Genomic DNA, 12652 nt, shown 5'->3' on the forward strand with positions numbered 1-12652 from the left:
ACAACCCTGAAATTAAGAGTCTTCTGCTCTACAAGCTGAACTAAACCAGGTCATCAGAAGACAGTGAAGGAATCCTCTATTTGAAGGACTGTCTAATCCAAGTGAAGTTTAAAGATTAAGAAATTTAAGAGGGAAGACTTGGAGCTGTCCCTCAACAATAGACACCTGGACAACAGAATGAGCAAGCATGTGGTCACAGTCTACCCCATCTGGGTGAGATGTATGGTATATATATTTAAATTATAATAATTATTTCCAGATTTGCATTTATAAATTTGCATATGCACATTTATCTGTCTGTGTTATCCTTTGTCTTCTTTTTTAGTGGTACATTTCAATTCTGGGGGCAAGATATAGGGTCAACCAAGGTAGTCAACTAATGTTGACTTAGGGGTAAAACTAACAGCCATGCTGTGCTCAGATAGTTGGAGCAATTTGATTGGAGGTGAATTTAGATGTACCTAGACTTCGAACCATGTAGTAGCAACTTATATGATTCATTACCAATTTATGGTGATAATTCCTAGTTTAACTTACTATAAGGAGATTAGGTGAATTCAAGGAATATAGACTTGTCAAATGAAACCTCAGTGATTGGATGAGGCTGGCTCACCTCCAGGTGCTAGATGCTGGATGCTCCAGGGGTTGGATATGACATCATGTTCTACCTGTCAGCTTTTCTTGGCATCTGACAGGCTATTGTTTAACTAGCTCAGTGGCAGCCTATTTTGTGCCTTCCAAATACTGTTGGACTCCAACTTTCATCACTCTTGGCCATTAGCCATGCTGACTGAGGCTGATGGGAATTGGAGTCCAACCGCATATAGAGGGCTTTACATTGGTCACCCCCGGGCTAGGTGGATATATGGATTGATCCAGTAACAGAAAACATTATGTTCTAAAAATTTGGAGGATGCAGCAATTAGGGTAGCCATTCTACCAGAATGATATCCATTGCAATCCTGCAGTTTTCCACTTTTATTTGAAAACTGGAAAAGATCGAGGCTGTAATCCTGTACACATTTACCTGGCAGTACTCCCATTGAATTCAATAGGACTTAGCTCTGAGTAGACATATATAGGATTCTGCTGTGAATCTCTTCCATTTAAAACTAGGAATTCAGCACTGAATGCAAAAGAAAATAAATTATCAGTCATATATTTCCTACAATACAAAAGGGAGTACAGTCATACCTCGGAATAAATATGCTTCAGGATAAGTATTTTCGGGTTGTGCTCCACGCTGACCCAGAAGTAACGAAGTGCGTTACTTCCGGGTTTCGTCGCTCGCGCATGCGCAGACGGTCAAAATGACATCATGTGCATGCGCGGAAGCAGCAAAACACGATCCGCGCACGCGCAGACACGCTGTCGCATCTTACGTTCTGTTCAGGATGCGACCAGGGCTCCGGAATGGATCCCATTCGCATCCCGAGGTACTACTGTATGAAACTCTAAAGATTGTAAATATGGCCATATGCACAATACCAGCACCTCTCTAAAAGCTTTCTTAGAAGAATATAAGTTTGCATCAAAAGAAGATATTATTATTATTATTATTATTATTATTATTATTATTATTTTATCTGAAGTGTTTTAGTGCCTCATTACTCGTAGTCAATATCTCAGCCAAATGATGAATGAAAACATATGCAATTTGTAGAAGAATTTGGGTTTTAATCTCAATTTTGAACATGTGCTATTTCAATTTGTTCAATCCCTCTCAGCATACAATGTGTTGTACGCAACCTGTCTTCAACCTCATCAGGAAATCTTGTCATAGGCAACATTTTAAAAAGGAAAGAAAAATGCATCCCAGCATCTGTCCCAGCCGAGAAATATGTGCAGAAATAATTCAAGGTGCTGTTTGTTGAAATTACAGAGAAACTCCACAGGGTGGCACAACACAATAAATCATCCATAGCACATTCCAAACCTAAATATATTTATATGGGAGCAAGTTCTTTGATATCCGCGGGATGCACCTCAGAACAGGTGCACTCAAAATTTCATTCTAAGGGCACAAATACAAATGCCAAATCTGAATTCATGAATTCAGTCCAAACACTGCTCTTTGAATATATTATATATCCTTGCCTTTGACCTTTTCAAAAAGCCTCCAACATGGCTTTATTCATAAAACCACTTATGCGTTCAGAAAATCCATAGTGTTCACAATGCCTATAAATACATACATACATACATAAATACTAATTGTTTCAGTGTAGCACAGTAAACGACATTTTCTATGGCTTCCAGGATTAAAAGTATATTTGATATTTCTTGCTTTTGAGAAAAAGACAAGTGGAAGAAATTATGTATTGGAATGGTTTCAATTCTGTTGAACAAAATCAGTAGGGGGGAAAGACAACAGAGAAGGAAATAGAGAAAAGATTGTTCAGCACTGCAGGATCCTGATGAAAAGGCTCTTCTTTGTGTCCTAATATGGGTGGATGTGAGGTTAGTCAAAATGTGGGACTGGGTCATTTCTGTAGCTTCTGCCCCATTGTGAAACTTTCTCCCGAAGAAGTTTAGAAGGCAATTTTGTTCAGGTGGGCTTCCCATTAATTGTGAAGTTAACTCTGTTTTAATTACCTGCTCTGCTGCTTCACTTTAACATTTAATTGTTGGTTGTTTTGTTGCATTTTGAATGCTGTTAGCCACCTTGAGTGCTACTTTGGTAACTGGAAAAGGGGGAGATGAATGAAAAAGTTCTTTTTTAAAAAGTTACATGGAGGGGAGAGAATGACGCATGTGTGCTACCGTAAACCCTTGGAGGAGAGGTGGAATTGAATAATGGATGAAGCTTATAAGTCAGTGGCAGGGCACAAACTTTGCTTCCAATCACCCCAGGTTCTGTCCCTATCATCTCCATCATCTATGGACAAATCCCTGCCCAAAACCTTGGAGAAGCTGTTTTCAGTCTGCTGAACTGCTTGGACCAAAGATCTGATTCATAGAATCATAGAGTTGGAAGAGACCACAAGGGCCATTGAGTCCAACCCCCTGCCAAGCAGGAAACACCATCAGAGCACTCCTGACATATGGTTGTCAAGCCTCTGCTTAAAGACCTCCAAAGAAGGAGACTCCACCACACTCCTTGGCAGCAAATTCCACTGTCGAACAGCTCTTACTGTCAGGAAGTTCTTCCTAATGTTTAGGTGGAATCTTCTTTCTTTCAGCCTTAGCCAGCTTCATATGATTTAGATAAACTTTAGGAAGAACACAGATTGCATATTTATCTAACGTTAGGGCATTAAAAAAAGGGGGGGTGTTTTATTATTTATTTTCATTAGTATTTTTATTGATACTTGCCTACAATACTCATCTCAAAGTATCTTTTTATAATACACTAGAATACTTCATCTAAAAAGAAAAGAGGCACAAAGAATATTTTAAAAATAGAAAAAAGGAAGAAAGGTATTTTAAAGCTGTTCCCCCCCCCCCCTGGCTAAGCCCATCCAAAGCAGCTTGCAACCTTGAAAACTTTGAAAACACGCACACAGGGTGAACAATAAGCAGACTATCAATAAATAAGCAGTTAAAAACCAAACTAAACATAGCCCATAAAACAGTTGCGATGCACAAGCTCCCAACGTCAGAGAGGATGAGTCTATGAATGACAACTAGTCATGATGGCTGTGTACTACTGCCATTTATGAGAGGCAGTATGCTTCTGAAGGGGATTGTGAGGGGTGGGCAAAGGGCTGCTGCACTCATGTCCTGCTTAAGTGTTTGGATTTGATATCCCGCTTTATCACTACCCTAGGGAGTCTCAAAGCGGCTAACAATCTCCTTTCTCTTCCTCCCCCACAACAAACACTCTGTGAGGTGAGTGGGACTGAGAGACTTCAAAGAAGTGTGACTAGCCCAAGGTCACCCAGCAGCTGCATGTGGAGGAGTGGAGACGCGAACCTGGTCCCCCAGATTACGAGTCTATCACTCTTAACCACTACACCACACTGGCTTGTGAGCTTTCCATATGCATCTGGTTGGCCACTCTGAGAATGGGATGCTGGAGTAGATTTGGCTGAGTGAGCTGCTTCTGCTGGGTCTTATAGCCGCTTATTTTAGCGACTGTTTTCGTTTCTTTTAATTATTGTGTTTCTTTCTTTCTCTTTCTTTCTTTCTTTCTTTCTTTCTTTCTTTCTTTCTTTCTTTTCTTCACTTATTGTTTGAAGACATATTTGCATTTTAAATGTGTGTGTCACTTTGTAGACCTTCTTAGTTCAAAAGGTTGGTTATAAATGCTTTAATGCAATGAGTTGAATCCAATTCAATAGGACATACTTCCGAGTAGTTATGGTTACGATTGTACTGTTCGTTGTGATTTGGCCCCCTTGAAATAAATCAAGGGACTTCAGTGAGCCATGGCCATCTTGTTCTGTTGGTTTCAGTGGAACTAAAGTGTAGCAGGTATGACCACAATCCTAAACACACTAACCTGGTAACAACCCACATTGAACACAGTGGGTAATTATGCATAGGACTGCACAGTACCTTTGGCTGGATCCAACCCTATGAACATAAGAAGATCCTGCTGGATCAGGCCACTCCCAGCAACTAGGATTCAGAGGCATACAGTAGAGTCTCCAAAAGTGAAGGGAGAACATAGCCATCATGCCTAGTAGCCACTGATAGATTTATCCACCCTGAATATGTCTAATCTTCTTTTAAAGCCATCCAAGGGGGAAACTTGTGTGGATAGGTCTTTTTTCTATTTCTGTAATTTCTAGATCAGGAGAGATGTTTTCAAAAAAGTAAACTATTTTGTGGTATAAACAAGGAAAGCTGTTTTGCATTGCACAGTCTAATTTCTTGCCAGAAGGACTCTCAAATATATAGTGAATCAGAAGTGTGGGTAATTGAGAATGAAGTTTTTCGTATTGCGCGAGTATGAATCTGCATCAGAGAAACACGCCGTATTATCACAAGATTTACGGATAGTGGTTCTTTTTGTGACCAATGACTTCCATAAGTGAAATGGAAACTTCCATATTTCTATTCTACAAATCAGAAGCAGGTGTTTCCCATGTATTGTGGGGAGTGAAATGGGGGGGGGGGGATCCATTCAGAACAACTATTATTGAGTTGTCTCTGTGAGTAATAGCATTTATTGATAGCTTCAAATGCAGTAATCAGTCTCTGTGTCACATTTTAACAACCGAGAAGCATTATTTCAGCTTGTTTCGTGTGATCATACGGCTTTGCAAAATAAATCAAGATGCTTTAAACACTTGGGTATGTGAGCAGGCTGGAATACATTTTCCCACAACTTATTGGTTTTCTGCAGCCTGGATTTACGGAGTAGGATTTTGGCTTTTCTGCTGTATGTAGTGTCTTGCGTGCCGCTGCAATTAAACCACAATGTGCAACGCACAGAACGTCCATTGTCTCAGGCCACTTGGCCAGTACGATGTTACACAAGAGGCTCACATGAAGTCTGCCTTTCTCCTACTTGCTACAGAAACCATTGGAACTACCCTGGGTTGGATGCATATTCCCCACGGGTTCTGCTGATGAGATGTTCCATCTAAAAATGAAGATGGATTCTCCCAACACCTCCTTCCCTCTCGGTCCCTAGAAAAGGTTCTTGGTAAATAATAATAATAAACCTTTCCTCATCTGCCAGTGCAGGGATGGCCAACCTATGGCACATCATCTCTGATCATTGGCCATTCCAGCTGGGTGTGAAGGAAGATACAACAACATCAAGAAGGTCGCAGATTCTCCTTTAAGAGAAGAGTCCACTGAATCTTAGTCACTTCCACAAATAGAAAGGCCAGTGTAGATCCAATCCCATGTACTACCCTGTGTCCCAAACACATCATTGCTCCTAGAGGCTAATCTCCCCTCACTAGAATTACAGATCTGGCATAGGACACTTAACTATTGGCTTCGCCTAAGCTCAAATCCCCCCGATCTAATATCCCTAGTGCTGCAAGATTGCCACAGAAGCACCTGGACTAAAATTGTCTATCAAAAACTTCACTCTTGTGGTTTATCACCACAACAGCTACTCACTTTGGGTTTTAGTAAAGCAAACAGTCTAATTTGTCTGCACCTAAATGATATTGAGCGTCAGAACAACTTGGCCACAGTAAGGAAATTTTGCCCATGGTATGACTATTTTCCACCTTCCCATTTTGCCTCTCTGGCACCCTATCTGCATAACCTAGCAATTCTAAAATATAGACATGCTTTTACTCTCGCAAGATTGAATGTATTGCCCTCGGCTGTACTTGAGGGACAATTCCAACAGACTCCACACGAAAAATGCTTATGTCCCTGTGGAGGTGGCAGTACCGAATCGGTGGTGCATGCCCTTCTGGCTTGCACTCTTTTTAAAGACTTGAGGAATGAGATTATCACCCCTCTTTTATTGTTCATTCCAGGTCACCCAAACACTGCCACAGGGTCCTTTCTCTTGGCTGATCAAGATGAGCAGGTGACAGCAAAGGTTGCAAGGTTTTTAGCTGGGGCAATCAGAATAAGATCCACTATTTGACTATTGATTCAAAACCCTAATTTTGTATAATTGACTTTTTATTTCTATTCTTTGTTTATTGTAATTTTGTTTTATTGCTATGGCCGATGGCTGATGCAGACAGAGATTCATTCATTATAATCCCATGTATGTGGCACAGCTGGGTGATAGCGTGGCAGTCAGAATGTCTCCAGTGGTGAAACGTTTATGACTTATTCTGCAGGCTGCCTCTGATACTGTAGGCAATATATGGCCATCTTGACAAGTAGCTCTCCATATACTCTGTAAATTTGTCCAATCATCTTTTAAAGTTACTCAAGTTGGTTGCCATCACTACATCCTGTCTGCAGCTTAGGGACTTCTTTTTATCGGTCTGGAAATTCCTACCATTCAGCTATACTGGATGACCCCAGGTTCTAGTATTAAGCTGAATAGAGAATAACACTACCCTTTCCACTTTCTCGGCAATTATTTATGCCACTCGCATGTGACCCCGTACTTATTTTTCATTTTCAAGGCTAGCTGAAGGTAGGCAAGACCACTCTTAGAATAATCGCTTAGTTGCCCTTCACACATCATGCTTTACAATGTGGTTTAAAATAAAACAACAAGAGCAGCAGCAACAGGCTGGCATCATGAGGAACTGTGCTTAATGTTTTTCCTTCATGGCGTAGACTTCTCAGGATGGGGATCAATAATATTACCATTTTAACTTCTCTATTTCTCTGCTTTCAGAAAACTTTATGGACTAAATGAAATCCCACTGATCTCAGCAAGTCTACTATAGGATCGTTTCACAGATCCTGGGTTTTTTAAAACGGCCATTTGCTGAACAAATAAGACCACTCCACCAACCAACCTGCCACCTTTCCCCTCTCCCTTTCCCTCCCAGCAAGCAACCTGTCCTCCCCCCAAAGGTAGAGTGGTGACTCTGCCGCACCTGACAAGCTGCTTCTGACTGACATAGTGAATGCATAATACAGTGGTATATTGGTTCTCGAACTTAATCCATTCCAGGAGTCCGTTCAACCCCCGAAACCGTTCAAAAACCAAGGCGCGGCATCCAATTGGCTGCAGGAGCTTCCTGTACTCAAGCAGAAGTCATGTCAGACGTTCCACTTCCGAAAAATGTTTGCAAACCAGAACACTTACTTCCGGGTTTGTGACGTTCAGGAGCCAATTTGTTTGACAATTAAGCCGTTCAGGAACCAAGGTACCACTGTACTAGAAAGAACAATTGCACGTAGTGCGTAACTGGTACTCTGACTTAGGCACATGATTTTTTTCTTTATTTTTAAAAAGCCACCCAGTTGTCAGTCACTTGATTTCAGATAACCTATATCACATAGTACTCTCCAAGTCCTGACAAACCACAGACAAACCACAGACTCATACCATAGGTGAGAAAGGTTGCCTCTGTTCCTAAACCCTCTTCAAATCGCCAAATGAAGGGCCCTTTTCATCGATGAGGGTTCTTGAGAAGGGCTCTCTATAGTCACGATTTTTCATTGTTTGAGTCTTCAGTGTATAACAATCAGACTTAATTTCCTTTTGCTGCCCCACTCCACACAGAACTCCAGCAACTTTTGCTGCCAAGCAGTTTTCTTGATCTTCAATACCTTCCAAATATATTTCACCTCACTTTGGAGAAATTTCAATCCTTTTGATTCATGAAATTTCAGGCTATTTAAAAGTGATGTATTTTGGGATTGAGGGTGAATATGTAATAATCACTTCAAGGTGAGTGCTTGGCGGAAAATGAATAGTCTCTGATGTGCTGGCCTCAAAGTAAGTGCAGGGGTTGCAGAGAGAAGAGTGGCTTCAATACAGCCTTTTATAACTGTATATTGAAGAGATCAGGTACAGAAATAACAACAGAGAGGAGATGAGTCTAGCAGCCATTACATCAAAATGCCAAGTCCTAAGAAGAATTAGAGTTGGTTAAAAAACACACACCAAAACCTGTGGGAATGAAAAGCAAGTGATAGAAGATCACATTACTTAATAATATCCTCCTCACTAAGAAAAACATACATAAGGCAATATCTTTCTTACCTTAACATCTCCTTGATAAATGCATGCAAGTGTTTTGAGTTGTTGATCGAAAAGAAATCAGATGTTGATTCCACAAAATAATTCCTTATGCATTTTCAACCCAGTCTACATAACTGGGCTTTAGGAATGTAAATTTAAGGCCATAACCCCCACAGACTTGCAGGTACTAACCCCTGGAGCTGCCGAAATGACTTTACTTCTTTCATGTTAGATTTTGTGTGTTGAAAGGCACCTCTTGTTTTCTTTTTTTGCCTCAGTCTCATTCGCCCTCACATGTGATTTTTTTTTAATGTCATAATGGTTGGTCTGGCATGATGAGGTAATACACACTTGCAGACAGATTACAACAGGCTTCCTCAACCTCAGCCTTCCAGATGTTTTTGGCCTACAACTCCCATGATCCCTAGCTAGCAGGACCGGTGGTCAGGGATGATGGAAACTGTAGTCTCAAAACATCTGGAGGGCCGAGGTTGAGGAAGCCTGGATTACAGGGAATGCCACAGCCAATTATGGGCAAAAGAGGCCAAGGATAGAGATGGCAAAGAAGAAGGGGAAAGGTTAAGGTAACAGGAGGGGGGCTGAACAGCAGCAAAGCAAATTAATACTTGGCCAGATGTTTCAGTACTTTGGCTGCACTGAATGTGCTATCAAAGTGGATGATCAAGATTAGAGAATATTTGGGACAGCAATGCAAACCCACCTGAATGTTACATCATATGGAGAAATTTGAATTCCAATGTGCTTCCATGATTTGGGCAGCAAAATAAGAGAAAGAACTTGGACTTGACATTTTGAGGCAAATTGTGAGAAATTGCAATGTTAAAATAATTATAATTTTAATACTTAACATTACTGACTTTACAGTATGTCTAATTCCCCATAAAACAATAACCAACCAAGGTAGGATTAGTAAATGATGGCTGCCATGTCATAAGCATCATGCCTCATTTTAAATGTTATCTTGGACCACTCCAAGAAGGTTGGAACCAATACCCATCTTATCTTAGACAAAAAAATAAACTGTTATTAACATTGAATTCTAAATTGTTTTAAATTGCCTGAGACCTTACAGGTAAAGAAACAGTAGCAGTAGCAGTAGTAATGGTTTCAAGTAAGCCCATTCTATACTGTCAAACACCTTTACAAGAGGGATGGGCAAACCTTTTTGATCCTGAGAACTGCATGTGGTTGTGGGTCAGGGCCATACCCCCACATATGTATGCACATACACAAACACCACACCCTCACGCCTCATATTCTCCCTGCCCCCCCACACTAAAAGTAATAGTTTGATAGCACTCATCCCATTTCACTTTCTTTCAATCTCATGTTCAATTTCTTTTTATAAAAGAACTCATTTTACTTGGCACCACTCCTCTCTTTCCTTTTCTCAAAGCTTGACTTTCACATTAATTTTAACTCCTTTAAGGAAAAAAGAAAGAGCTGTAGAAAGAAAAAGACATGGGGCTTCCTTGTCCACTTTTAGTTCTATGCCTGCTGCTGACTCCACCCCTGCTCACAGTCAGTGTGCTGCCCCACAACCGATGGCCACAGAAGGCATGTGGCCTGCAGCAGGAGGGAAAGAGAGGTTGCCTAGCAGCTGGGGCTTGTCAACAAGCAGTGTCACCCTTTCTCCCTCAGTTGGCAAGCTACCTATGCCTTGATGGTTTACACCAGGGCTTTGTCATGCCCCACTCCAATGATGGATACCACAGAATAGTCAACAACAATAAGCAGCTGCAAAATTTCAACCTAGACTGTATCTGCTTTGGGCTGGAATTATTTTTATATAACACATTGTTTTAATTGTTTTTTATATGCAAGTGTTCTATATGTTCTATTGTTGCTGTTATTATTGTATGTATGTATGTACTTACGTACGTACGTACGTACAGATGATAGATAGATGATAGATAGAGTTTTTATTAGATTTTTCTAATTTACATTTCAAAATACAGTCTTACCTCATGTTACGGACACTTCAGGGTACGTATTTTAGGGTTGTGGACCGCGAGAAACCTGGAAGTACCGGAATGGGTTACTTCCGGGTTTTGCCGCTCGCGCATGTGCAGAAGCGCTAAATTGCGCCTGCGCCTGAGCAGACGCAGCACTTCAGGATGCGAACGCTATGGGTTGCGGACGTGCCTCCGTCACGGATTACGTCTGCAACCCGAGGTTCCACTGTATTCATTTAAACAACCTTAAATCAATGACTTCCCTTCTTCTCTTTCCGTGGTTCATTTTGCATACCATACATCGTTGCATATTTTAAATGAACTAAACCATTCAGTAACCCATTGTTACACCATCAAAACTTATTTACATTGTGTAATTTATCTTAATGCTACCAGCATTTTTAAAGGTACACAATTTTCACGTATATAATCAGTAAACATTTTCCAGTCTTCTTTAAACATATATTTTTCTTGTTCTCTTATTCTATTTGTTAAATTTGCAAGCTGCACCAAGTAGAGTTGCTAAAATGTATACGGTAAGTACGAATCAGATAAATGCTGGAGGTGCAATGAGGTAGAGGGTACGTTTTATCATATGTGGAGGACTTGTAAAAGGGTTAAAGAGTATTGGGAAATGATATATAATGAATTGGGGGGGGGAAGGTTTAAAAGTATGTTTCCCAAAAAAACCTAGTCCTTTTTGTTGGGGATAATTCAGAGGGAAATTCCCAGGTTTCAAAAAAGACTATGTATGTATGCTACTACTGCAGCCCGTGTTTTGCTAGTCCAAAAATGGAATACGAGCGAGGTCCCAACCAAAAATAATAGCAACTTAAACTAATTGCTTAGTCATTGCTGTTTTTATTGTTCATCACTTTGATGCATGGAATGTCTTCCTGAGTTGGCAGATATGCACACACGTGGGGGGGGGGGGGAATATAAGCGGTGAAGTCAGAGGTTAATGAAATGATTTTTTTTCTCCCACCCCCATTTCTGCCTGGCACAGGAGGGCACATTTCTGCCTGGCCATAGGAGGGCTGGTACATTAGGGCAAATAGGACACTGCTCCACCAATCTCAGTCATTGTGCCCCCAGTCAGCCCTCACCAGCCTGCTATCTTTCTTCCACCCATGCTGTCAGCTTCATCCTCCTTACACTCATTGTTGCTATCATATAACTCAGCAGGGAGGAGGATGGAGGCAGACCTAGAATTAGTTGGCTCTGCCTGCCATTGGTTCTGGCTCCACCCACTGCTGGCATCCCTACTTTCTACCCCACTGGTCTCAAGGGGCACCAGCCACCACTGGATACGATGCTAGCTGTGTTGTTCCATCAAGCCCCACCATTGTCAGCCAGGGTTCAGGACTGCACCCTTAATTGTTTAACATTGCCATTAAATTGGCCAGCGTTGATCTTCAAATGGTTCGCAGTCACACAATGTGAGATGTTCTTTCGTTAGATTTCTATTAGGTAAAGGTAAAGGGACCCCTGACCGTTAGGTCCAGTCATGACCAACTCTGGGGTTGCAGCGCTCATCTCGCTTTATTGGCTGAGGGAGCCAGTGTACAGCTTCTGGGTCATGTGGCCAGCATGACTAAGCCACTTCTGGCGAACCAGAGAAGCACACGGAAACTGCCGGAGCAGTACCTATTTATCTACTTGCACTTGATGTGCTTTCGAACTGCTAGGTTGGCAGGAGCAGGGACTGAGCAATGGAAGCTTACCCAGTTGTGGGGATTCGAACTGCCGACCTTCTGATCGGCAAGTCCTAGGCTCTGTGGTTTAACCCACAGCGCCACCCACAAGAGCAAATTCAACCGGAAGCCTTGCTGAACACTTGATTTTCCTGCCAAATGCTTGGAAGTTGCCTTGCCTTCTTCAGAAGAAAGAAAACAGTCTAGGTGAAGAGTGCGTTGAATGGTTTATTGAAGAGAAAATTGGTTATTCCATTTATAGGATGACCCTACCGAGTGACCATGCCATAAAGTAGGAACTTCAAAATTGCTTTGAAGGAAAGGTCTCCAGTGGCAGATAAGACATTCAACTTGACTGCCAACAAGTGGAAAAGAAAGACTGTGGGAAAAACCAGAATCAATGTATCATTGTTGTCTACGGCGTGCTCCATTAGTAGGAGTGATGAAGCAAGATGGGAAAC

The sequence above is a fragment of the Podarcis tiliguerta genome (genome assembly GCF_965153285.1).
Source record: "Podarcis tiliguerta genome assembly, chromosome: 1".
Classification (NCBI taxonomy): domain Eukaryota; kingdom Metazoa; phylum Chordata; class Lepidosauria; order Squamata; family Lacertidae; genus Podarcis; species Podarcis tiliguerta.